The sequence below is a fragment of the Melospiza melodia genome, unplaced genomic scaffold, assembly GCF_035770615.1.
Source record: "Melospiza melodia melodia isolate bMelMel2 unplaced genomic scaffold, bMelMel2.pri scaffold_34, whole genome shotgun sequence".
NCBI lineage: Eukaryota > Metazoa > Chordata > Aves > Passeriformes > Passerellidae > Melospiza > Melospiza melodia.
The window spans coordinates 7,031,524-7,056,850 of record NW_026948659.1 but is presented as its reverse complement, the minus strand read 5'-3'; the positions used below and the strand labels follow the sequence as shown (position 1 = coordinate 7,056,850).

Here is a 25,327-nt window from a genome sequence, read left to right as displayed (position 1 = left end):
AGGAACCAAGGGTCCATTGTGATCCTGGGGAGCCCAATAAAACCAAGGAGCCATTGTGGTACTCTGCACAGTCCCATGGAACCAAGGAAACCATTTTGACACTGCAAGGCCTCATGGAAGCAAGGGGCCATTGTGCCAATGGGGACCCAACAGGGCCACTGTGATATCACTGGACTTAGGGACACAAAGATCTCTTGCTATACTATGGGGCCACATGGAACCAAGGGGCCATTGTGATGCTGCAGGGACCCAAGGATCAAAGAATATGGAAAAGTTCTGGTTGGCTTGGCTTGACTGGTGTTGCTGACCTTGTCATGTTGAAGGGTTGCTTCTTACCTGCCCCTAAAACCCTGGACTTCAGTGCGTTCCTTCCTGTCGGAAAGAACTCTCCTCCTCCAGATGTTCATGGCGGAAATTGGGATTCTACGTCCAAATTCAGTTATATGGAAGGATGATTCCTGTATGAAACCTGCAAGAATAGACAGCTCTGGGTGGCCTTGGTATCTTGGGGGCCACCTCTCATCTGCCTTCAAAACATCTGGGGGGCCAAGCTCTTCTTTCCATGGAAAAAAATCCTTTCAAGTGCAGGTGTCCATAGCCAAAAGTGGGAATCCCCCTCCAAAATTCCTTATTTCCTAGAATAGCTCCCATACAAAAGCTGCCAGGACTGTCAAGGTTCCCATGGCTTCCTGAGGGCCAGCTCTCATCTGCCTGTAAAACACTGGAGCTCTGTACTTTCCTTCCTATGGAAAAGAACTGTCCTTCTCATCCAGGTGCCCATGGAATAAACTGGGATTTGGCCTCCCAAACTCAATCCACCCAAGAACTGCTCCCAGACAAAGGCTGCCAAGACAAACAGGTCTGGCTGGCCTTGGCCTCCTTGGGGCTGCCTCTAATCAGCCTTTGAAACACTGGGGCTCTGCCCTTTCCTTCCTGTGGAGAAGAACTGTCATTCTGGTCCAGGCACTCATGGCTGAAATGAAACTCCACCTCCAAAACTCCACAAATATCCAAGGGTTGCTTTCAGACAAAAGCTGCAAGGACAGACAGGTCTGGCTGGACTTGGCGTCTGCTGAGTGCCTCTCATCTGCCTTCAAACCCCTGGGGCTCTGTGGGTTCCTTCCTGTAGAAAAGAACCGTCCTTCTTGTCCAGACACCCATGGCCTCAGGCACATGAGCACTGTACAGGGACAGAGGAGCTCTGTGCTCAGTAGGGTGGGGACTGAGGACAGCAGAGGAGAGCCCTGGGAGGGACTGAAGAGTGGTTACAGACATGGTGGACCCTTTTAACATAATAGTAAACAGGGAGATAAAAAGAAAAAATTAATGTGAATTGCCACTGGGGAGATCTGGACTGGACACAAGAACAAAAGAATTTCCCTCACAGGGAAGAGCTGGGGTGCAACACATACCCCAGAAGGAGTCTGGGTCAGCCCTAGGCTTTGTGTGGGCAGGCAGAGGCAGGCAGGAGGCAGAGCTGTCAGCAAAGGAAGGGGTCAGCCAGGTGGGGAGCCGGGGGATGCCGACAGCCTGTAGGGACAGAGGCGTAGGGCAGGGACAGCGTAGCACAGCCTGGGCTGCACAGGGCACAGGCATGGGCAGCAGCTGCAAGACAGCCCTGCCAGAGCCAACTTGGGCAGCACTTTGGCCATGGCTGCTGGGCCTGGGCCTGAGGCAGGAGCAGGAGACAAGTGACCCTTGCAGGCCTGGGGCCTCATTGCCTCCTTGTCCCTGCTCAGCAGCCTGGCAGGGGCCACCCCATGCTCCTGCCCTTGCCATTGCACATCCCCACGTGCCAGTGCCCATCCCGGCAAGAGCCCTGAGCAAGGAGGGAGGGACAGCATCTACCTGGCCAGGGGCTGGGGCTCAGGCCTTGGCCCTTTGTGTTCCTCAAACACATCCAGCTTTGCTCAGCACCAGAGACACCTTGGCCTTGTTTGTCCCCAGCTGTCATCACTGCCTCCAGTGTTCTGCTCTAATTGGAACCTGGGGAAACTTTCCCAGTCGTGTCCCTCAGTGTGACACATTAAAGCTTCAAGAAACTTCAGTCTTTCAGTTTAAGTTTGAGTTCTTGAGAAGTTTTTGAATACTCTCTCAGGTACTGAGTCTGATGTAAACAACACAAAAGCCCTGAGAGGGTCATTAAATTTTTCCTAGTCCAGTGATGAAGAATGATTTAAAATAACTTTTAAGAAATACAGATTTCTAGTTTAATTGAGGTATTTTTTTGTTTTATTTTCTCCTTAGAGCAGAGGTGATTGCTGCATTCTGTGATTGATATTGACCCAGGGTCTCTCCTCAGCAGCTCCGGCCTGCTCACAGAAGCTGTGCCTGGAGCTCTGACCCAGTGTGGACAACCTTGCTCCACATTGCCCAGCCCCATCCTGTCTGTCCTCACTCCCCTGGGACCTGCTGTGCTTGCAGAGCTGGCTGCACTCAGCTTAAGTGGCATTTTCCCTTTTTGTAGTTTTTTAAGCAGTCTGAACCTCCTGAGTTTCCCCACTGCAAACAGACACACTGCTCAGGTGTGTGCCAGCCCCAGGTGCCACCAAAGCCCCTGCAGAGCTGCCCTGGGCCAGCTGTGAGGGTGGATCATCAGCCCAAGCTGCACTGGGCCCCTGCAAGGGGCTGTGGCCATGGGCACTGCAGTGACCCCACTGCTGGGTTTGGCTGCCACGGCCACCGAGAGAAATTAAACTGTCCTTGGAAACACTGGCAGGACTGGAACATACTGGGGAACACTGGGAACGCTGTGGGAGACACTGGGACATAATTGGGAGTGATACTGGGGCAAACTGGGGACACTGGGAACATTGCTGAGAAGACTGGGGACACAGGGGCATCCTCTGGATGGAATTGGGGTGAACTGGAAGGGACTGGGAATGAACTCAGGTGTATTGGGAGGGACTGGGCTGTACTTGGAGGGACTGGAGGGACACTGGGGTTGTACTGGGCTGTACTGAGGATGAACTGGTCTGTACTGGGAGGGACTGGGGGAGGGTGAATTGGCTGTTCCCACTTCTACCGGCTCCCATTTGCTGAGGATCCCGCTCATCACTGCTCTCAGCCAATCATCGCCAGAGATGGAGGCCACGGGGGCGGTGTCTAGGGGGGGGGGGGGGCGCCTTTTTTTTTTTACCTACAACTCCTGTCATGCCCTGCGTCCCAAGTGAACCTTCCTAGAGCCGGCACTGCCACTCCCGTCCTGTCTCACGCTCCACAGAACACCGGGATCCGGTGCTCCCTGAGCTCCCCCGCCCCGAGTGCTCGCGAAACATTTACGTTCCCTCCCAAGGATCTGAAGATGTGGCTTGGACGCAAAAGTGTCCCTCAAGAGCCTTCCCAAATCCCCAAACATCGCGTTCGAACCACTTCCGGGACCACGGCTCCCATCATGCTCCACGGCCCTCATACAGCGCTATTTTAGTCGGGACTTCATCTCGCGTCATGCCCCGTGTCCCACAGAGAGCCATTGCAGCTGCGCCCAGAACTCCCGTGATGCTCCGCGGCACCGTTAAACCGTATGATACCCGCGCCAACAACTCCCATCACCCCCCGCACCCCAGAGTGCCCCGTTCGAGTCCCTCCAAGTGCCCGCCCGGACCCCGAAGGGCCCCAAATTCCCCTCCCTGACTTCCAAGGGCCCCCCTGGATCCCCAAGTGCTGCCCCAGACCCCGAACTGTCCCTCAGAATCCCTGAGTGCCCCTCCAAGTGCCCACCCGGCTCCCCCAAGTGTTCTCCAGACCCTCAAGTTCTCTCTGAATTCCCTCCCCAGACCCAAAACTGCCCAATATGTGTCCTAGAAATGTCTCCAGGGACCCCTAAGTGTCCTCTTTTACCCTGTCTGTGAAAATTATTAAAAAGATGACAAAAGGATTTTAAATAGGACTAATTAGCATAAAGAATGAAATAAACCGGGCCAGTAGACTTCTCCTTTTTAATGCCTTTATTAAAAGTGATCAGCTCAGGATTGGGCGGCTTGAGGTGCTTGAAGAAGAGGATTATAAGGTGGAGGGGCAGAGGGAGGCAAATAATCCAGGGGGTCCCATCTTTTACTAGTTCTATCATCCCCTCCTTCATTCCCCTCTTTCTTCCTCTGTACCTTACAAATTCGCACCCCTTCATCCCCAACAGCGCTCTTTACCCAGCAAGATACATACAGTAATTGCTCAGGATCAGTATCTCTTCGAGCTGTCAGATAATTATTTAATTGTTGGCACATCCACTTATCCTATGTCCCACACCAAGGCCATCCTCCTTGCAACTCTAATTCTGGCCACGCTTCCATACAATAATGGATCATTTTCACTTTATCTAATCCCTCCATGGCCTCTACAGAATCCCATTTTACTAACAGTTCTCCTAAGGGACTACTGGGAGGTATATCCCTCAGTTTCTTGCCGGTCTTTTTACTATTACAACCTCCCATTTTTCAGGTCTTAATAAAAAAGTCCCGAAGGTGCCTCTACTGACCAGGAATTTCAAAAAAAACCTTGTTTGAGGAGCTTCAGCCTCCTCCACTGAACTTCAGATTTCTGCCTGATGCTCAGGACTTTATACTGACACAACTGCCCAATCTCTTGACTGCCCAACTTCCCAACGTCAGGTCTTACATCTATCGAGACTTGAACACACGAAGCCTTGGCCAAGAATCCGGGTCGTGCCTGACTCCCTCAGTCAGGAAAAACAACTGCCTGATTTTTTTAGTTTGCCTAACCCGCCAATTTTTAGGCTTCACCGTATCAGGACTTAAAAGCAAACCACAGCCTCCTTCGCTGGGGTTTGTGCCTGACCCCCTCTGTCAGGACTTACTTTGCCTGCAGGGCTTGTGAAACACCCGAATCCTTCTCGGGACTGACAATTCTTACACGGATCCTTCTCGAGGCTGACAATTCTTACTCGGATCCTTCTCGAGACTTACAAAGGTGCCTGACCTCCCTCTGTCAGGACTTACTTTGGGTGTGTGCCACTCAAACACAAATTCCCTTCGCACGCCCAAAGGGGGGGGGGCCCTTTATTCCCCCTTGGGAGACGACTTCACTCACACTAAGTCCATTCACTTCCCGCTGTTCCCAGCCTGCCCCTTCGCAGGAGTCAGGAAACGCAGTACTAAGGGGTCCACTCTCACTTCGAAGGTCCGGCTGCCGGCCCGCGTCTCACTCACACACACATGCGCACGTCTCCCACTCCCGCCACCGGATTTCCCATCAGTCCGGTGCTCCTCTGCGTCACTGTCCTGAGCCGATCTCTCTGGTCCTGGTAGCCAGCTGTCCTCTGAAGATCCAAGATGGCCAGTCCTGAGTCCTCTTGCGGCATTGCTATCCCGGACGAGCATCCCAGCTGAAATAAACAGGGCCAGGAGACTTCTTCTCCTTTTTAATGCCTTTATTAAAAGTGATCAGCTCAGGATTGGGTGGCTCGATGGGTCTGCAGCATCCGTCGTCTCTCCCAGGGCGACTCAGAGGAGGAGGATATGCACAGCTCTGTCCACGAGGGGCAGGGCTGGGGGATCCAGTCCTCGTGGGAGCCTTTAGGGTGTGATGTCCCCGTAAGATGTTAGTTCGGTCCGAGTCTCGCTCCCCTCCCAGACCTGGCCCGGGGATCGAAGACAGGGTGAGGAACGATGAAGCTTTCCAGCATCTCTGCAGGCCTAGCGCTCTGCTCCTCACATCCAGACATCACTCCAGTCTCTCTCTCAACTCTTATTTGGCTCGTTGCTTTTGGGATTTCTTCATGGGTTTGGAGTCGGGGGTCCCACAAAGCATTCTGGTCGTTGGAGTCACTTTGCATAACCCCCCCCTCCAGGTGTCTTCCCTATTCTGAGAAAGGTACAACTCAGCCTAGGGCAAGGCTCTTATAATACAAAAGGAGCAATTAGCCACAACGACCCGTGATTACAATAACAAAACACACAGAACTTGGGCAGGGCCAGTGATCTGTCTGCCTCTTTGTAACTTTTTCTCACAAAAAAATATTAACCGAATTTTTGTTCATAACAAAGAAGGAGAAATCAATAGCCAACACTGGTCAATGAATTAATGAAGGGAATTGTGTTACTTAGAACCAATGACCAATAAATCTTTTGCTTGCTAAAAATGTATAGATTTTTAAATGTAAATATAAAATTAAGTAATACAAATATAGAATAACACTATTATAAATAAATTAGAACAAATAATTGTCATTTATTTATTCATTACTTTTTTTTACAGGAAAATGCATAAATTTTTTTATGTTTTGGATTGTCATTCTGTAAGAGACAGTCCAAAGATCCTTCATCTGCCTCACAACTGCTGTGAAGGACAGAGATTGAAGCCCCCCTTGTAATGGGTTAAAACTTTATGTTTGTTCATCAAAACTGACAAAGTTATTCCAGTAAGACTGCTGCACCACCTCTAGTTTGTTTAAGTAAATTTCCAGACTTTAAAGGATAAGGAAGGTGAAACCAAAAGACAATAGGTTTCACAAACATTTGTTTATCTGTTTAGTAAACTGTTAATATGGGTGGGAGGTTTGCTATGATTGATAACACAGTATCAGCTTATCCGCTCAGTAAACCAAGGATTCCAGGAACTCAGCAGATTGAGCCTAAAAATTCCAGGAATCACACAAAGGAAAATTACCAACCTTCATCTTCAGACCCCAGGAGGTGGACTATGACCACTATGACCACCTAAACACAAAAGAATACGCAGAGTACTACACATCAACCCGGAAGCAGGACTGTATAAGAACTCCACGGAAAATCAGAAGAGTGTGACAGTGGTGGAGTGGAGCCCTGTCACCCAGGGCTGATTTGCTTATTGCTTTGCCCGCTGTAATCAATAAATTCTCAATTGGTTTTACTTGGCAAATTGTCATCTCAATTTATAACACTCCCCAAGGACTGAGATGACACCCTTAAAATTCTAACCCAGGCATGCTGGCCTGACTGGAGCGGGATGTCTGCCATAGGAAGCAGGAGGCTTCCCATAGGAACCAGTCCTGAAACAACGAGCCCCGCCCCCTTCTGGCACCGGTTTGTGCTGTTCAGAACTGGACTGCCTGTGCCTGTTCTCAATGGCTTAATTCTCCACTGTGCCCTCCATCTGCCGTCCTGCTCCCCTCACAGCGGGAGCTTAGAAAAGACCTCTGAGTTAACCAAAGACTTTGAGCCCCAGCCCCTAGCCAGGCAGATGCTGTCCCTCCCTCCTTGCTCAGGGCTCTTGCCGGGATGGGCACTGGCATGTGGGGATGTGCAATGGCAAGGGCAGGAGCATGGGGCGGCCCCTGCCAGGCTGCTGAGCAGGGACAAGGAGGCAATGAGGCCCCAGGCCTGCAAGGGTCACTTGTCTCCTGCTCCTGCCTCAGGCCCAGGCCCAGCAGCCATGGCCAAAGTGCTGCCCAAGTTGGCTCTGGCAGGGCTGTCTTGCAGCTGCTGCACATGCCTGTGCCCTGTGCAGCCCAGGCTGTCCCACGGTGTCCCTGCCCTGCGCCTCTGTCCCTGCAGGCTGTCGGCATCCCCCGGCTGCCCCACCTGGCTGGGCCCTTCCTTTGCTGACAGCTCTGCCTCCTGCCTGCCTCTGCCTGCCCACACAAATCCTGGGGCTGATACCAAAAGAGTTCGTTCCACTCTTCCCCTGCCTATGAACTTTCAGCACAGGAACAAGGCATGCAGGGGCTGCTTTCCCATCAAGGATGGTTGGAAAAGAAGAAGACATCTGGCTCAAGGGTGCAGGGATAGAGAAAACAAGGGGTGAATCTGGAAACTTGGGGTGGATTTTATGGAAGTGGGTAAATTGTAATTCATATATACTGACTGTGTAGAAGCAAGACAATTGTAGAATTACATGTCCACGTAAGGTTAGGAGTTTTTCATCATAAGAGCTCAGGCCTGGGTAAATTACACCCTCTGAAATACCAAATTAGATTTCAGGAGCCTTATTCTGATATTTCAGAGATTTGGTGACTGTGGTTCCTAACAAACTGAAGTTTTCAGCTGTGACACTGTGCAAACTCATGGAACAAAGGGTCCATGGTGACATAGCAGAACCCCATGGAACCAAAATCCATTTGGGCACATTGGGGCCACATTGAACCAATGGTCCATTGTGATGGTGGGGATCCAAGGAGACCATTGTGACCCTGAGATAGCTCTTGGAACCAAGGGGCCATTGTGACACATCAAGGCCTTGTGGAACCATGGGTCCATTGTGACACTGCAGAACCTCATGGAACCAAGGTGACGTGTTCTGCTGCGGAACCTCATGGAACAAAGGGTCCATGGTGACACTGCAGAACTAAGGAGACTGCTGCTGGCAATGTGAAAGCTCATGGAAGCAGAAGTCCATTGTGTCACAGCAAGGCCTGATGGAACCAAGGGTCCCTTGTTAAACTGTGTGGCCTCATGGAACCATGAGCCATTGTGACGCAGCGTGGCCACATGGAGCCAAGCCACTGTGACACTCCAGATCCAAGGAGACCATTGGAACTGAGGAACCTCATGGAACCAAGAGTCCATTGTTCCACTGTGGGGCCGTCGGGAACCAAGGGGAGCACAGTGATATTGTGGGGCCTCATGTAACAATGGAGACTGTGCTGACACTTTGGGACCCACTGGAACCAAGGGGCCATTGGAGCATGGCAGGGCCTGGTAGAATCAAGGGGACTACAGGGAACACTCTGGGTGTCCATGGATGAAGGGTCCATTCTGACACCGTGGAACCAAGGATACCATTGTGACACTCTGGGGCATCATGGAACCAAAGGTCCATTGTGACACAGCAGGGCCTCATGGAACCATGGAGGCCATTTATAGACTTGGAGGCCTTGTGAAACCAAAGGGCCATTGTGGCACTTCAGAGCCTTGTGGAGCCAAGGGGACCATAGTGACACTGTGGGGCTGCATGAAACCAATGGTCTGTTGTGACACAGCAAGGCCTGGTGGAACCATGGATCCATTGTGACACTGCAGAACCTCACGGAACCAAGGTGACCGTGTTCTACTGCGGAACCTCATGGAACAAAGGGTCCATGGTGACACTGCAGAACCAAGGAGACTGCTGCTGGCTGTGTGAAAGCTCATGGAACCCGAAGTCATTGTAACACAGCAAGGCCTAATGGAACCAAGGGTCCCTTGTTAAACTGTGTGGCCTCATGGAACCATGTGCCATTGTGACGCAGCGTGGCTACATGGAGCCAAGGGGCCACTGTGACACTGCGGATCCAAGGAGACCATTGGGACTGAGGAACCTCATGGAACCAAGAGTCCATTGTTCCACTGTGGGGCCGTCGGGAACCAACGGGAGCACAGTGACATTGTGGGGCCTTATGTAACAATGGAGACTGTTCTGACACTTTGGGACCCACTGGAACCAAGGGGCCATTGGAGCATGGCAGGGCCTGGTAGAATCAAGGGGACTACAGGGAACACTCTGGGTGTCCATGGATGAAGGGTCCATTCTGACACCGTGGAACCAAGGATACCATTGTGACACTCTGGGGCATCATGGAACCAAAGGTCCATTGTGACACAGCAGGGCCTCATGGAACCATGGAGGCCATTTATAGACTTGGAGGCCTTGTGAAACCAAAGGGCCATTGTGGCACTTCAGAGCCTTGTGGAGCCAAGGGGACCATAGTGACACTGTGGGGCTGCATGAAACCAATGGTCTGTTGTGACACTGCAAGGCCTTATGGGATCATGGAGACCATTGTGACACTACAAGGCCTCATGAAACCATGGAACCATTGTGACACTCTGGAGTCTTGGCAGCCCAAGGGGCTGTTGTCACACTGTGTGGCACCATGGAACCAAGGAGTCCATTGTGACACTCCAGACCCCCATGGAACTAAGGAAACATGAAACAGTGCAGGACCCCATGGAACCAAAGGACCATTGTGACATTGTGGGGCCTCATGGAATCCTGGAGGCCATGATGACACTTGGAGGCCTCGTTGAATCAAGGGGCTCTGCAGGGCCTGATGGAACCAAGGAGACCCTTCTGACATTGTGTGTCCCCATGGAACCAAGGGTCCATTGTGATACTGCAGCACCAAAGAGACCCCTGTGACACTGCAGGGCCTCGTGGAAGCCAGGGACCATTGTGACACTCGGGAGCCCTATGGAAACAAGAGGCCAGTGTGACACAGGAATGCCTTATGGAACCATGGAGACCATTATGATGCATGGGGCCTCATGGAACCAAAGGAGCATTGTGAAACAGCAAAGCCTCATTGAACCAAGGGCACAATAGTGACACTGTGGGGCTCCATGGGACCAAGGGGAGATTCTTAAAGTGCAGAATCAAGAAGACCATTGGGACACTTTGGGGCATCATGGAACCATAGGTCCATTGTGACGCAGCATGGCTGCAGGAAACCATGGGGGCCATTTCTACACCTTGAGGCCTTGTGAAACCAAAGGGCCATTGTGGCATTTTGTGTTTCCATGGAACCAAGGAGTACATTGTGACACTATGAGGCCCCGTTGGGCAACTGCGGCCTGTGTGGCACCATGAAACAAAGGGCCCATTGTGACACTACAGGAAATAAGAATGAGTCATCCCTATGGAGCTAAGGATTCATGGAAAAATGTGGGACTCATGGAACCAGAGGTCCATTGTGACTTTGCAGGGCCTCATGGAACTAAGGGGAGGGACAATAGTGACACTGTGGGGCCCAACGGAAGCAAGGGGCCAGTGTGACACAGTTGGGCCTCATGCAGACAAGGGGCCACTGGGATCCTGAGGAGCCCAAAAGAACCAAGGGGCCATTTTGACACTCTGCAGCTGTGGAGACCCTGAGAGGCATTCCCTGGGTTAGGGAGATACAAGAAGCTTCCCTCAAAAGCTGTGCGATCCCATTGGCTCCTTCCCCTTGTTCTGTGTCCCTCAGTCCCTCCCTCCCTTTCCCCCATTGGCCCCATCTTTGTACTGCCCCCATGGCACTGATCAACCCCTTCCTGTGGAGATACAGAAACCTGGACTCCCCCCAGGAGTCCTGCCTTGTGACCCAGAACATCTCACCGCACGGCTGAATTAAACATCTGTGGGTACCATGCAAAGGCCCTTTTTGCTTCACTACCCTGGGCTTTATTAGCAGCTATTGCAGCTGCAACAATGGCCCATTTTGGCAGTGTGGATCCAAGGACATCATGGTGACACTGTGGGACCTCATGGATCCAAGGGGGCATTGTGACACTGAAGAATTTCATGGAACCCAGGATCCATTGTGACACAGCAGGGCCTCAGTGGAACAAAGGAACCATTGCTGACAGTACAGAAACTCATGGAACCAAGGGGCTGTGTTGACATAGCAGGGCCACATGGAAGCCAGGAGACCAGTGACATTTAGGGACCTCGTGGAACCAGGATCCATTGTGACACTGCAGAAACAAGGAGACCATTGTTGATGCTATGGAAGCTCATGGAACCAAGCAGCCATTGTGACACTCCAGGGCCTCGTTGAACCAGGCAGACCATTGTGACACCACAGAACCTCATGGCACTGAGGGTTTATTGTGACACAGGAGGGCCCATGGAGCCAATTGTTCATTGTGACAATGTGGATCTGAGGAGACCATGGTGTCACCATGGAAGCTCATGGAACCATGGGTCTATTGTGACAGAGCAAGGCCTCGTGGAACCATGAGGAGACCATTGAGACATCATGGAACCTCGTGGAACCAAGGAGACCATTGTGATGTCATGGAATCTCATGAAACCAAGGGTCCATTGTTACAGTCCAGAACCAAGGAGACCATTGTGACAGTACAGAACCTCAAAGGACCAAGATTCCATTGCTTTGCAGTGGGGCTTCATGGAACCAAGGAACCACTGTGACACAGCAGGGCCACATGGAACCAATGGTCCATGGAGATACTGCAGATCCAAGGAGACAATGGTGATGCTGTGGAAGCTCATGGAGCCAAGGGGCCATTGTGACACTGTGGGTCTCCATGGAGCCAAATATTCAGGGTGACACAGCAGGGCTGCTTGTGACCAATTGTCCATTGTGAGCCTGCAGATCCAAGAGACCAGGGTAACACTCTGGCAGTTGATGGAACCAAGGGGCTGTTGTGACACACCAAGGCCTCGTGGAATCAAGGAGAGCATTGTGGCAGTGCAGGAACAAGGAGACCATTTTGACAGTACGGAACCCAATAGAACCAAGGGTCCATTGTTCTACAGCAGGGCCTCATGGAGCCAAGGAGTCATTGTGAAACTGTGGGGCATAAGGGAGTCAAGGACACCACTGATACTGAAACCCACTGGATAGAAACTTCTGAACAGTTTTGACTATTTGAAAGCAGGTATTCTTTATTACAGTATGGTGGTCACTTGGGCCATTCTTCCTCCATTGGAGTGCCTTAAGCATTGATTGAACAGAGTTTTTATTACACACACTGATTATGTATCCATTAGCTATCTCCAGTTCCTTTGAGTTTATTTGACATAGTTGAACCCCCTTATCTCAAATCCTTTCATGGTTCTTTGGGTTTTGTCTTCAACATCCAGTGTCCTTTTAGGTGGCTGTTCCTTGACCCTCCCCCTTTTGAGTATGTCAGTATTATTGTTCTGCATAACTTCTGCTTTGTCAGCCTTGCAGAGCTGAGCTGGCACCCTGCTTGCATTTTGTGTGTCTTCTGCTTGCCAGAGGTACATCCCCAATCAGTTTATCCAAGGCTGTTCTGTTCTACTGTCCTTGACAAGAGTAAATCTTGTTCTGTTCTCCTGTCCTTGTCTCAGTGCTCGCCCCGCGCAACACCCCCAACCTATGGGCCTGGGGTGGGCAAGTGTTCCTGGGGGACAGGGATGGGACAGCTGGGCTGGACTGACCCAAGGAATGTTCCATTCCATGTCACACCATGATCAGAAATCAAGTTAGAGTAGCGGGAGGGCAAGAGTGGTAGGGAATGTTTTTTTTTTTAAGATATTTTTCTTTGAAAAAAGCAGCTGCAAATACAGAATCCTCTCCCGCCACAGGGTGGTAAAACATTTTCTGCTGATAGGAGATTTGCTTTTCTTTTGTTTATGGTCTTTTCTTTTTGTGGTTGGTTTATTTGTGGGGTTTTTGTGTTGTTGGGGGTGGGTCTTGCTTTGGTTTTTTTTTGGTTGGGTTTTTAGGTTTTTTGCTATTGAACTGCCTGACTTCTGATGCATAAGTTTTTCCTGCCCTTTCTTGTGGCTTGCTTGGCACCTGCTGACCTGGTAACTTGGTGTCCTTCCGTGCAGGGACAAACAACCTTCTGCAGGTGGGGAGAGGCCAGTGCTGGCAATGGTGGTTGCAGGGGCTGGTGTGGGACAATTGCCCTGAGGCACCTTCCCAGGCTGTCCCAGAACAGAGACACAGCCCAGGCCCTGCTCTGCTGCTGCCTCAGGTCCATGCCAGGAGCTTTGGCTGTGCTAGGACACTGCTGTGAGCCCCCCCTGCACACTCCCCCCCTGCCCCAAGCCCTGGGCTTTGCTGTGCCAGGGCATTTCTAGAGCACATTGCTGACAGCAGCTCTGGAGGGGAGCGAAGCCTCCCTGCCCTGCCCTCAGGAGATGCCCTTTGCTGCTGGAGCTGCTGTGCGGGAGCCCAGCTGTGTCCCAGCAGTGCCCATGGCCTGGCCCTGCCTGTGGCCACAGCAGGGACACACAGCAGGACAGTGACCAAGCTGCCAGAGCACTCCGGCCTTACAGCCACAGCAGGGCTGGCAAGGACAGGGTGGAGTTGGGCAGAGCAGATGGGGGAAGAAGCAGGGACATTGTCCCTGGCTGTGCTGCTGTGCTGGGAGTCTCTTCCTGCCACCTCTGCTCACAGGCACTCCCCCTGCAGAGACAGAGAAAGGCTGAGGAAGAATCCTGGATAAACAGGTTGGGGCAGGCACTTGTTTTTATTTAAATGCACAGGGAACAGACCACTTGTAAGTTTTTGTGCTTCAAATAATATAGATATTAATGCAGAAATGCAAACAATATTGCTACAATATTTTGCAGTAAAAACAACAGTAGTCAAAGAAGTTACTAAAAAAATATAGTCAAATAGGGGGAAAAGTCTGAGATTGTAAAGAGTTACATTCTAAAGGCTCTGCAACAGAAAAGAGACAGTTTAATGCTTTTGAAACCATCCAGTCATCATTTTCCTCAGGGCATCCTTGAGCTCCTGGTTCCTCAGGCTGTAGATGAGTGGGTTCAGGGAAGGAGGCACCAACGAGTACAGAACTGACACTCCCAGATCCAGGGAGGGGGAGGACATGGAGGGATGGGGCTTCAAGTAGGCAAAGGCTGCAGTGCTGAGGAACAGGGAGACCATGGCCAGGTGGGGGAGGCAGGTGGAAAAGGCTTTGTGCCGTCCCTGCTCAGAGGGGATCTTCTGCACAGACCTGAAGATCTGCACATAGGAGAAAACCATGAACACAAAACAGGCAAATGATAAAAAGGCACTAACAGCAAGAAGCCCAAGTTCCCTGAGGTAGGAGTATGAGCAGGAGAGTTTGAGAATCTGGGGAACATCACAGAAGAACTGGCCCAGGGCATTGCCATGGCACAGGGGCAGGGAAAATGTATTGGCTGTTTGCAGTAGAGCAGTGAGAAAGGCACTGGCCCAGGCAACTGCTGCCATGTGGGCACAAGCTCTGCTGCCCAGGAGGGTCCCGTAGTGCAGGGGTTTGCAGATGGACACGTAGCGGTCATAGCACATGACGGACAGGAGGAAAAATTCTGCAGAAATGAAAAATACAAACAGAAATAGCTGAGCAGCACATCCTGAGTAGGAGATGTTCCTGGTGTCCCAGAGGGAATTGTGCATGGCTTTGGGGACAGTGGTGCAGATGGAGCCCAGGTCGCTGAGGGCCAGGTTGAGCAGGAAGAAGAACATGGGCGTGTGCAGGTGGTGGCCGCAGGCTATGGCGCTGATGATGAGGCCGTTGCCCAGGAGGGCAGCCAGGGAGATGCCCAGCAAGAGGCAGAAGTGCAGGAGCTGCAGCTGTCGCGTGTCTGCCAATGCCAGCAGGAGGAAGTGCCTGATGGAGCTGCTGTTGGACATTTGCTGCCTCAGGAAATGGTTTTCTGCTGAGGAGGAAAAGGCAGGAGAGAGCTGGGCCAGATGCAGAGCAAAATCTATTACATATCTCGTAGCAATTCAACATTCAGAGTCTCTCTTTTTAGGAACACTTCTCTGCATTCCCCTTTCCTGGGCCCTGGGTTTTGCAGGCATTGAGAGCAGGGACTTACAAATGGGCTCCAAAGGATTCCTTAGTCCTGTCCAGTGAGAGGCAATCGAGAAGGCTGGATTATCACGAATTAAATGGACTCGTCAAACACCAGAAAGCTTTTCAGTCCTGCTGTTTGCAATTTGCCCATCTGAAGAACTGAGCTGAGGAAATTCCTTGTCTTTTTTCATCCAGCTGCACCTGCTACAGTTAGGAGTGGTTGTGGGTGTCTGAAATCCCTGACATTTCTAAAGCACTGCAGATGAAATCGCATGGGTGTGAGAGGCACAGGGATGGACTCTCAGTGCAGGGACAAGAGAGCAGCTCTGCCCATCAGGGCTGTTCTCAGCTGCCCCTTGCTGGCAGCTTGGAGCTGAAGGAGAGGCACCCAGAGGAGTTCCCCTAGAGAGAAACAGGACAGTGCTGAGGGCAGAGGGCTCTGGGCAGAGAGCAGATGGACAGAGCCCTCGCCTTCTCCCAGAGTGCCTCATGAGGATCTCAGCTGTCTGCTGCCAGGCTGGTGCACAGAGGGATCATTGCAGCTGCCCAGGTGCAGCTGCCCAGCAGCATTTCCCTGGCCCTGCCACTGAGCTGTCTCCTCCATGGGGATCCCAGGCAGCCCAGAGACAGCACAGGAGAGCTGTGCCCTTCTGGAGAGCACCCTGCAGCCCTGCAGGATACCCAGGGAATGAGCTGAATGGCCCTGAGGGCACCTGGGCACTCTGCTCCCACAGACACATCTCCACAGCAGGATCCAAAGGGTCCCGGCCTGGACGGGCACCTGCCAGCCCCAAACCCTTGCTCTGCCTCAGTAACCCAATGGTGGCAACAAGGACAGCACAGGCACCTGGAGATGGCAGAGAAATGTCACAATGCTCCTGCCAGGGGAGAGCAGGGACACAGAGACTGATGGAAATCAGGGACTTGTCCTTCCTTCCTTCGGCTCTGGCTGCTGCAGGGGCTCTGCACAGCCAAGCCCCCATGGGATGAGGGCAGGGGCTCTGTTTAGGATGGGAAAGAAGCCCAGGGAGGAGCTGCTGGGGGAAGGTGCCTGAGCCACAGGGACAGCAGGGAGGTGCCACATCCCCCTGGCCAGCATTTTTGGCAGCAGCTCCCTGTCCCTCCCTGCCCGTGTCTCTGCTGAGTGGGGCTGTTCCTGCCAGCAGCATCTCCCTGTGCCCAGCTCTGCTCCCTGCCAGGGCTCACAGAGCCCATCTCCACCCCACGGCCCTGGGGCAGCTCTGCCTGTCCCTGCAGGGACCTGTCCCGTGCCTCCGAGGGGGCAGCAGGGAAGCCCCGCTCTGGAGCTTGTTCTGCTCCACACCAGGACATCCAGGAGAGCCACCCTGACAGGTCCTGTCAGTGCTGGCATTGTCAGAGACATTTCCAGGAACTCACCTGCATTGCCTTGCAGCCAGAGACTCACCGTGTCCAGGGGCTGTGCAGATTTCTCCCCTGAAGGGGTCTCTCCTGTCCTCCCACCCCACCCCTTTAACCTCTTTGTCACTTGTGCAGCCTGCCCTTGCTGCCTGCAGATACTGCCCTGTCTGCCCTATGACCGCCTCCTCTGCAGAGGAGGAACTGGGAGAGGGCTTGCAAAAGATCATGGAAACTGTGGGATGTGCCAGCCTTAGGAGAAGCCTCCAGGAATGGAAGTTTAACTTTCCTAGAGCCAGAGAATTATTCATTCAAATCCTGTGAAGATTCATCCCCTAGTGAGAGCTCAATCACCCTCCCAGCCCAGGCTGCCTCTGCTCTCTCTGTGCCTCTGTGCTGTGCCCGGGTGGCTGTAGGCAGTGCCCCGGCCCTGTTGGGCTGGGAGAGGAGCTGCTCCTGGCCAGAGCTATCTCTCTGCAGCTCTGCTGCCCTTGCCAGGAGCTGCCTCTGTGCCAGGAGCCTGGCCCAGCCCAGCAGCACAGACAGAGTACAAGGACTTCCCTTGTGGGTTGGGTGCTGAGTCCCTAAACATCAGTCCCTGAGAGGGAGGTGAAGAAATCACTTAAGAATTCAAAGTCAATATCCCTCTCCAAACTTTCTTGAAGTTTTAATGAGTCCCACAAATGGACACAACTGGGAAAGTGTCCCCAGGTTCCAGGGACAGCAGAACACTGGAAGCAGTGATGACAGCTGGGGACAAACAAGGCCAAGGTGTCTCTGGTGCTGAGCAAAGCTGGATTTGTTTGAGGAATGCAAAGGGCCAAGGCCTGAGCCCCAGCGCCTGGCCAGGCAGATGCTGTCCCTCCCTCCTTGCTCAGGGCTCTTCCTGGGATGGGCACTGGCATGTAGGGATGTGCAATGGCAAGGGCAGGAGCATGGGGCGGCTCCTGCCAGGCTGCTGAGCAGGGACAAGGAGGCAATGAGGCCCCAGGCCTGCAAGGGTCACTTGTCTCCTGTTCCTGGCTATTGGTTCCACTAGGCCTTGCTGTGTCACAATGGCTCCTTGGTTCCAAGAGGTTTCTCAGGGTCACAATGGTCTCCTTGGATCTGCACTATCACAATGGACCATTAGTTCAATGTGGCCCCAATGTGCCCAAATGGATTTTGGTTCCGTGGGGTTCTACTGTGTCACAATGGACCCTTAGTTCCATGAGTTTGCACAGTGTCACAGCTGACTCCTTGGGTCTGTGAAGCCCCACTGTCACAAATCTCTGAAACATCAGAATAAGGCTCCTGAACACTAATTTGCTATTTCATAGGCTGTCATTTATTCAGGCCTGAGGTCTGGTGAGGGATAACTGCTAACCTTACATGGGCATGTGATTCTACCACTCTGTTGCTTATATACAGACACTAAATGTGAATTACAATTTACCCATTTCCATAAAACCCACCCCAAATTCCCAGATTCACTCCTTGTTTTCTCTATCCCTGCACCCTTGAGCCAGATGTCTTCTTCTTCTCTTCCACCCTCGCTCGGAAAGCAGCCCCTGCATGTCTTGTTCCTGTGCTGAAAGTTCACAGGAAGGGTAAACATGGAATGAAGCCTTTGGGTATCAGCCCCAGGATTTGTGTGGGCAGGCAGAGGCAGGCAGGAGGCAGAGCTGTCAGCAAAGGAAGGGGCCAGCCAGGTGGAGCAGCCAGGGATGCCGACAGCCTGCAGGGACAGAGGCGCAGGGCAGGGACACCGTGGGACAGCCTGGGCTGCACAGGGCACAGGCATGTGCAGCAGCTGCAAGACAGCCCTGCCAGAGCCAACTTGGGCAGCACTTTGGCCATGGCTGCTGGGCCTGGGCCTGAGGCAGGAGAAGGAGACAAGTGACCCTTGCAGGCCTGGGGCCTCATTGCCTCCTTGTCCCTGCTCAGCAGCCTGGCAGGGGCCGCCCCATGCTCCTGCCCTTGCCATTGCACATCCCCACTTGCCAGTGCCCATCCCGGCAAGAGCCCTGAGCAAGGAGGGAGGGACAGCATCTGCCTGGCTAGGGGCTGGGGCTCAGGCCTTGGCCCTTGGCATTCCTCAAACACATCCAGCTTTGCTCAGCACCAGAGACACCTTGGCCTTGTTTGTCCCCAGCTGTCTTCACTGCCTCCAGTGCTCTGCTGTCCCTGGAACCTGGGGACACATTCTCAGTTGTGTCCCTCAGTGGGACTCATTAAAACTACTAGAAGTTCACTTTCAATTTAATTTTGAGTTCTTGAGAAGTTTTTTGAAGACACTCTCAGGGACTGAGTCTGTTGTAAACATCATCAAAGCCATATGAGAATCATAAAACTTTTCCTAGTCCAGTAATGGAGAAAGATTTCAAAGAACTTGTAAGAAATACACATTCCAATTTTAAAGGATGTATTTTATTAAATTTCTCCTTAGAGCAGAGGTGATCGATGCATTCTTTGATTGACATTGACCCAGGGTCTCTCCTCAGCAGCTCTGGCCTTCTCACAGAAGCTGTGCCTGGAGCTCTGATCCAGTGTGGACTACCTTGCTCCACATTGCCCAGCAACATCCTATCTGTCCTCACTCCCCTGGGACCTGCTGTGCTTGCAGAGCTGGCTGCACTCAGCCTAAGAGGAGTTTTCCCTTTTGGGGGATTTTTTGAAGCAGTCTCAAACTCCTGAGTTTCCCCACTGCAAACAGACACACTGCTCAGGTGTGTGCCAGCCCCAGGTGCCACCAAAGCCACTGCAGAGCTGCCCTGGGCCAGCTGTGAGGGTTGATCATCAGCCCAAGCGGCACTGGGCCACTGCAAGGGGCTGTGGCCATGGGCACTGCAGTGACCCCACTGCTGGGTTTGGCTGCCACGGCCACCGAGAGAAATTAAATTGTCCTTGGAAACACTGGGGAGGACTGGGACATACTGGGGAACACTGGGAACGCTGTGGGAGACACTGGGACATACTGGGAGTGACACTGGGAGATACTGGGAGAAACTGGGGAAACTGGGGCAATTGCAGCGATGACTGGGGACACTGGGGTACCTGTGGATGACACTGGGAGGAATTGTGAACGACTGGGAATGAACTCGGGTGTATTGGGACGGACTGGGCTGTACTAGGAGGGACTGGAGGGTTACTGGATTGTACTGGGTTACTGGGGAACAATTGGGCTTCACTGGGGTTATACTGGTCTGTACTGGGGATGAACTGGGCTTTACTGGGAGGGACTGGAAGAGGGTGAATGGGCTGTTCCACTTCCACTGCATCCCATTTGCCAAAGCTCCTGCCCATCTCCAGCTGCAGCCAATCAGCGCCAGGGATCCGGGCCTGGGGGAGGTGCTTACACGGGCAGCAAATTTTCTTTTTGCCTACAACTCCCGTCATACCCCGCGGCCCGAGTGAGCCCCATTGCAGCCGGGAGAACAACTCCCGTCATGCCCCGCGCTCCACAGAACTCCGGGATCCGTCCCCATCCGTCCCCTAAGTGTCCCCCAAACACTCCAGGATCCCTCAGTGCCGCCTCAGCGCCCATTCGGGACTCCCATAAGCACCCCCGAACCCCTGAGTGCTCGCACACTTACAGATGGTCGGTACAGCAACTTCTGGGAATTCATCTGCTCTCGTCCCCCGTGGCCCCAGAGCCACTCAGAACGCAGTCCCGCGCCTAAAACTCCGGCCGCGACTCGCACCCTAAAGAGCCCGGTTGGAGCTCTCGGAGCTCCTCCCAAGGGCTCCCGTGCCGTTTACGTTTCCCCCCCAAGAGGAACTCAAGTCGGGGCTCTCCCGCAAAGGTGTCCCCCAAGAGCCGTCCCGGACTCCCAAACGTTTTGTTCCAACCACTATCGGGACTACAGCTCCCGTCATGCTCCGCGGCGCACGATGAGCGCCATTTCAGGCGGGACTTTATCTGTCGGCATGCCCGGCGCCCCACCGAGAGCCATTGCAGATGCACCCAGAACTCCCGTGATGCTCCACGGCCCCGTTAAACCGTATGATACCCGCCCCTACAACTCCCATCACCGCCTGCTCCCCTGACAGCCCCGGTAGAGCCCCCCACAAGGGCCCGCCCGGACCCCGAAGGGCCCCAAATTCGCCTCCACGACCTCCAAGGGCCCCCTGGACCCCCAAGTGCTGCCCCGGACCCTGAACTGTCCCTCAGAATCCCTGAGTGCCCCTCCAAGTACCCACCCGGCTCCCCCAAGTGTCCTGCAGACCCTCAAGTTCTCTCTGAATTCCCTCCCCAGACCCAAAACTGCTCCAAATGTGCCCCAGAAATGCCTCCAGGGACCCCGAAGTGCACGCCCCCCCAATACTGTCTGAGAAAATGATGATAAAAAAGATGACAAAAAGACTACAAATATAACTAGTTAACATAAAGGGAAAGAAGAAATATCCTATAGAAATTAATTAATGAATTCATGAAGGGAATTGTGTTACTTAGACCCAATGATGACTAATTTTCTTGGTTGCTAGAAATGTATCCAATTTTAATATAAATATCCAAATAGGTAATAAAAATATTGTATGAGACTATCCTAAATAAAGAAAAATATGATTTTAATTTTGTTATTAATAAATTTTATTTATAAGGAAAAATGCTAAAATTTTTCTTTTTTGTTTGGGATGTCAGTCCCAGGTGGGCGTTGTCAGACATGGTGAGGCTGAGGGTGAGGAGCCGATGGTCCAAACAGGCTCAGCCTGCAAGGGGCTCATTCTTATCCATGCCCAGACCTCCTAAGGAGACATTCAGCGTCCAGATCACTTGGGGAATGCTTCTATCCCCTCTTCTCATAACTAAAAAATAAAAAAATACTGATGTGATTAAAAAACCAAAAATCATGAGGTGCATTTTGAAATCTTCCTCCTAAAGACAACTCCAAACTGACTCCAATCACTGCACAAGCCCTGGAGACTCAAAGACAATGGAAGGGAGACAAAGAGCTCCTGAGGCCTTTCTGTATTTTAATCAGCCCCACGCTGGATTTGGGGCTGGGTCCAGGAGCCTCAGGCACGCAGAGAAGGATGAAGAAGCTGCTCAAGGAGTCAGCAGCAAAACTCCAAGTGCCTTGGAGCATGGCTGGGCCCCAGTGAGGGCAGGGAGTGCCTAAGGCTGCCCAGGGCCTGGTGAGAGCAGATCCTTGAGGGCAGGATTGCAGGGAGCCCAAGGCTCTGAGCAGGGAACTGCAATGCTGAGCAAGGCCTGGCTTGGCTGCAGGAAGCAGAAAGGCCAAGCCCTGAGCCCAGCCTGGGCCAGCAGGGCCTGTCCCTCACGGCTGCCTGGGGGCTCTTGGTGGGCCAGGAGGATGTGAGGGGCAGCAAGGACAAATGGCATCAACCTGCAGCCCCTGCCAGCCTCCCCAGGGAGGCCGAGGGAGAAGCAAAGTGCAGCCCCTGCCAGGAAAGTTCCTCCTGTGGGGCCTCCAGAGGCGCTGCCCGAGCCCAGGGCACAAAGGCCTGGGTGCCTGTGGCCCTGCCAGCCCTGCCCAGCCCTTGGCCATCTGTCCTGAATGCTGTGCCCCCTGGGCGTGCTGCTCCTCTGCCCTGGATGGCTGCACTTGCCCATCTCGCTGTGCCCCAGCATTTCTCACCCAGCGTTGCTGGGCCCTCCCTGCGCTCCCTGCACCCAGCGATGCCGGCTCCTGGTACACAGAGCCCGGCCATGGCCCAGCCTGACGCTGCCACACCTCCAGCACCAACATTCTGCCCTGCGAGGGACTTTGCTTTCTCCTCAGCTCCAGCCTGAACCTTCCAAGGCGCACTTTGGGGAGGTTTCCTGCAATTCTCACTGCCAAAGAAAGCTCTGTCTCCTGCTGGTCACAAACAGAGAAGGGCTGGTGGCAGATCAGAGGTGGTCAGAGGTTGTTTAGGGCACAGCCACCATTGTAGCCATGATATTTTCTGAAAAATACCATTGCTAGGATTTCGCTCCTGAGAAGCTGAGGCCTCAGGTAGAAAATATAAACAATAATTATCTGCTGCTGTGGAATGCAACAGGTGGATCTGTGATTGGCTTCATGTCATTGTTTCTAATTAATGGCCAATCACAGTCCAGCTGTGTCTCTCTCTGGTCAGACACAGGATTTTGTTATCATTCCATTCTTTCTCCTTTGCTTGCAAGCCTTCTGATGAAATCCTTTCTTCTATTCTTTTTGTATAGTTAAATATAATATCTATCATAAAATAATAAATTAGTCTTCTGAAACATGGAGTCAGATCCTTTTCTCTTCCCACTTCTGGCACCTCTGTGAACACCACCACTGACCATGAAATTATTAAGTTTTTTAATATTCTCTGAAAGAACAAGGGGCATCAACTAAATACCTACAACTGGCTGGATGGCCAGTTGAGTGGCAGTGAATGTTACACCGGAGAGTGGTGGTGAATGCTGCTACATCCAGCTCGCAGCCAGTCACCTGTGGTGTCCCTCAGGGGTCTCTGCTGGAGCCAGTTCTGTTCAATATTGTTACTGAAAACATGGATGAGAGTGTTGAGACTTTCAGTAGTAAATCTGCAGACAAAACTAATCTGAGAGCGTGTGTCCATCTGCTGGAAGGTAGGAGGCCTCTGCAGAGAGAGTGGGAACAGTTGGATGGACGGGCAGAGTCCAATAAGATGAAGTTTAATAAGTCCAAGTGCCGGGTCCTGCACTTTGGTCACAACACCCCCTGCAGTGCTACAGGGTGGGGACAGAGTGGCTGGACAGCGGCCAGGCAGAAAGGGACCTGGGGCACTGATGGACAGCAGGCTGGACATGAGGCAGCAGTGTGCCCAGGTGGGCAAGAAGGCCAATGGCTCCTGGCCTGGATCAGGAATGGTGTGGCCAGCAGGAGCAGGGCAGTGATTCTTCCCCTGCACTCGGCACTGGTGAGGGCACACCTCGAGTGCTGTGTCCAGTTTTGGGCCCCCAATTTAGGAAGGCCACGGAAGGGCTGGAGCGTGTCCAGAGAAGGGCAACAAGGCTGGGGGGGGGCCCCGGAAATCAAGTCCTGTGAGGAGAGGCTGAGGGAACTGGAGTTTTTCTCTTGGAGAAGAGGAAGCTCAGGGAGACAAGGCAATGTCAGGGCACAGGTTGGCCTTGATGATCTCCAAGGTATTTTCCAGCCTTGCTGATTCTGTGATTGTCTGGAACCACCCTGGTAGCAGTTGCAACAGGGTCTGCAGGGGAAGGACAGGAAACTCCCAGCTGATGGGAACAAACTTTTTGGCTGACTGCAGAGGCCACGACAAACCTGAGTGGTTTCCCTGGTGTCCCCCAGCCCTTTCTGGCCCCAGGGGCTGATGGCATTTGTGCTCCCTCAGGTTCATGTCCCCACACCAACAGCATGGGGGTGCTCCCCCTGCTCTGTGCAGTGCAAACAGTGGCTGCTGAGCCAGTGCTGGCGTGTCTGTTCCGGCAAGGATGGGGCACCTGTGTGAGCTGGGGCAGAGGCCAGGGCTGCAGAGGGGGGATGTTGTTGACAGCTCCATGAGGACGCTCTGGGACGCTGCCCTGGGCTGTGCAGTGCACTGGGGATGGATCAGCCCCTGCTTTGCTGCTCCTTCCTGTCTGCCCCAGGGCCCTTGCAGAGCCCCAGCCATGCTGTTTGCCCCCAGCCTGCCCACGGCCAGCCTAGGCCTGCTCACGGGGCTTTTCTGTGCTGAGCATTGGCCTGGGCATATTCTTGAGAGAGCCTGGGCAAGGAGCCTGGAGCCCCAGGCCCTGGGCTGAGGCGTCAGCGCTGCCCCAGCAGTGCCCATGGCCTGTCCCTGCTGGAGCCCCGGCACTGCCACCCCCAGGGCTGTGCCCGGCCCCGAGAGCACTCAGGCCCTGCAGCAACACCAGGGCCACCAGGGCAGCGGGGCAGGGCCACGGCAGCAGCACTGGCAACACCAAGTGCTGTGGCTGCTGGGCACAGCTGCTGGGCCAGCCCTGATCTGCCCCAGCTCTGCACACAGACATTGCTGCTGCTGCTCCAGGGAAGGCAACAAAAGGGGTGTCTCTGATGAAAACTCTGCTCGGAGAGCCTTTATTCTGTCTGAAGCCACTGAGAGTGCAGCACCTCATTGACACAGTCTGAGGCCACGGTGAAGGTTGAGAGAAACAAAATGACAAATGGCACAAACAGTGACCTTCCTTTGTTGTAAATAATAAAACGGTAAACCAAAAGACAAGAACATATCAACAAACAAACCCAAGTGGTATCAAAGATGACTTTTATTACATGAGATTTGTAGAAACTGGTCAGAAGCTTAATGTTTCTGTAACCGTCTATTCATCAGTGTCCACACCGCAGCCTTGAGCTCCTGGTTCCTCAGGCTGTAGATGACGGGGTTCAGGGCTGGAGGCACCACTGAGTACAGAACTGACACTGCCAGATCCAGGGATGGGGAGGAGATGGAGGGGGGCTTCAGGTAGGCAAATGTGCCAGTGCTGACAAACAGGGACACCACGGCCAGGTGGGGGAGGCAGGTGGAAAAGGCTTTGTGCCGTCCCTGCTCAGAGGGGATCCTCAGCACAGCCCTGAAGATCTGCACATAGGAGAAAACAATGAACACAAAACAGCCAAAAGCTAAAATGCAGTGACCAATGAAATCCAGATTTTTCTGAAGGTGGAGTGTGAGCAGGAGAGCTTGAGGATCTGGGGAACCTCACAGAAGAACTGGCCCAGGACATTGCCATGGCACAGGGGCAGGGAAAATGTATTGGCTGTTTGCAGCAGAGCAGTGAGAAAGGCACTGGCCCAGGCAGCTGCTGCCATGTGGGCACAAGCTCTGCTGCCCAGGAGGGTCCCGTAGTGCAG

General features: G+C 53.0%; 1 pseudogene; it reads right to left on the bottom strand.

The window, feature by feature from the left end:
• Window positions 1-1,496: 1,496 nt before the first annotated feature.
• Window positions 1,497-25,327, bottom strand: LOC134434258 (olfactory receptor 14J1-like; annotated as a pseudogene).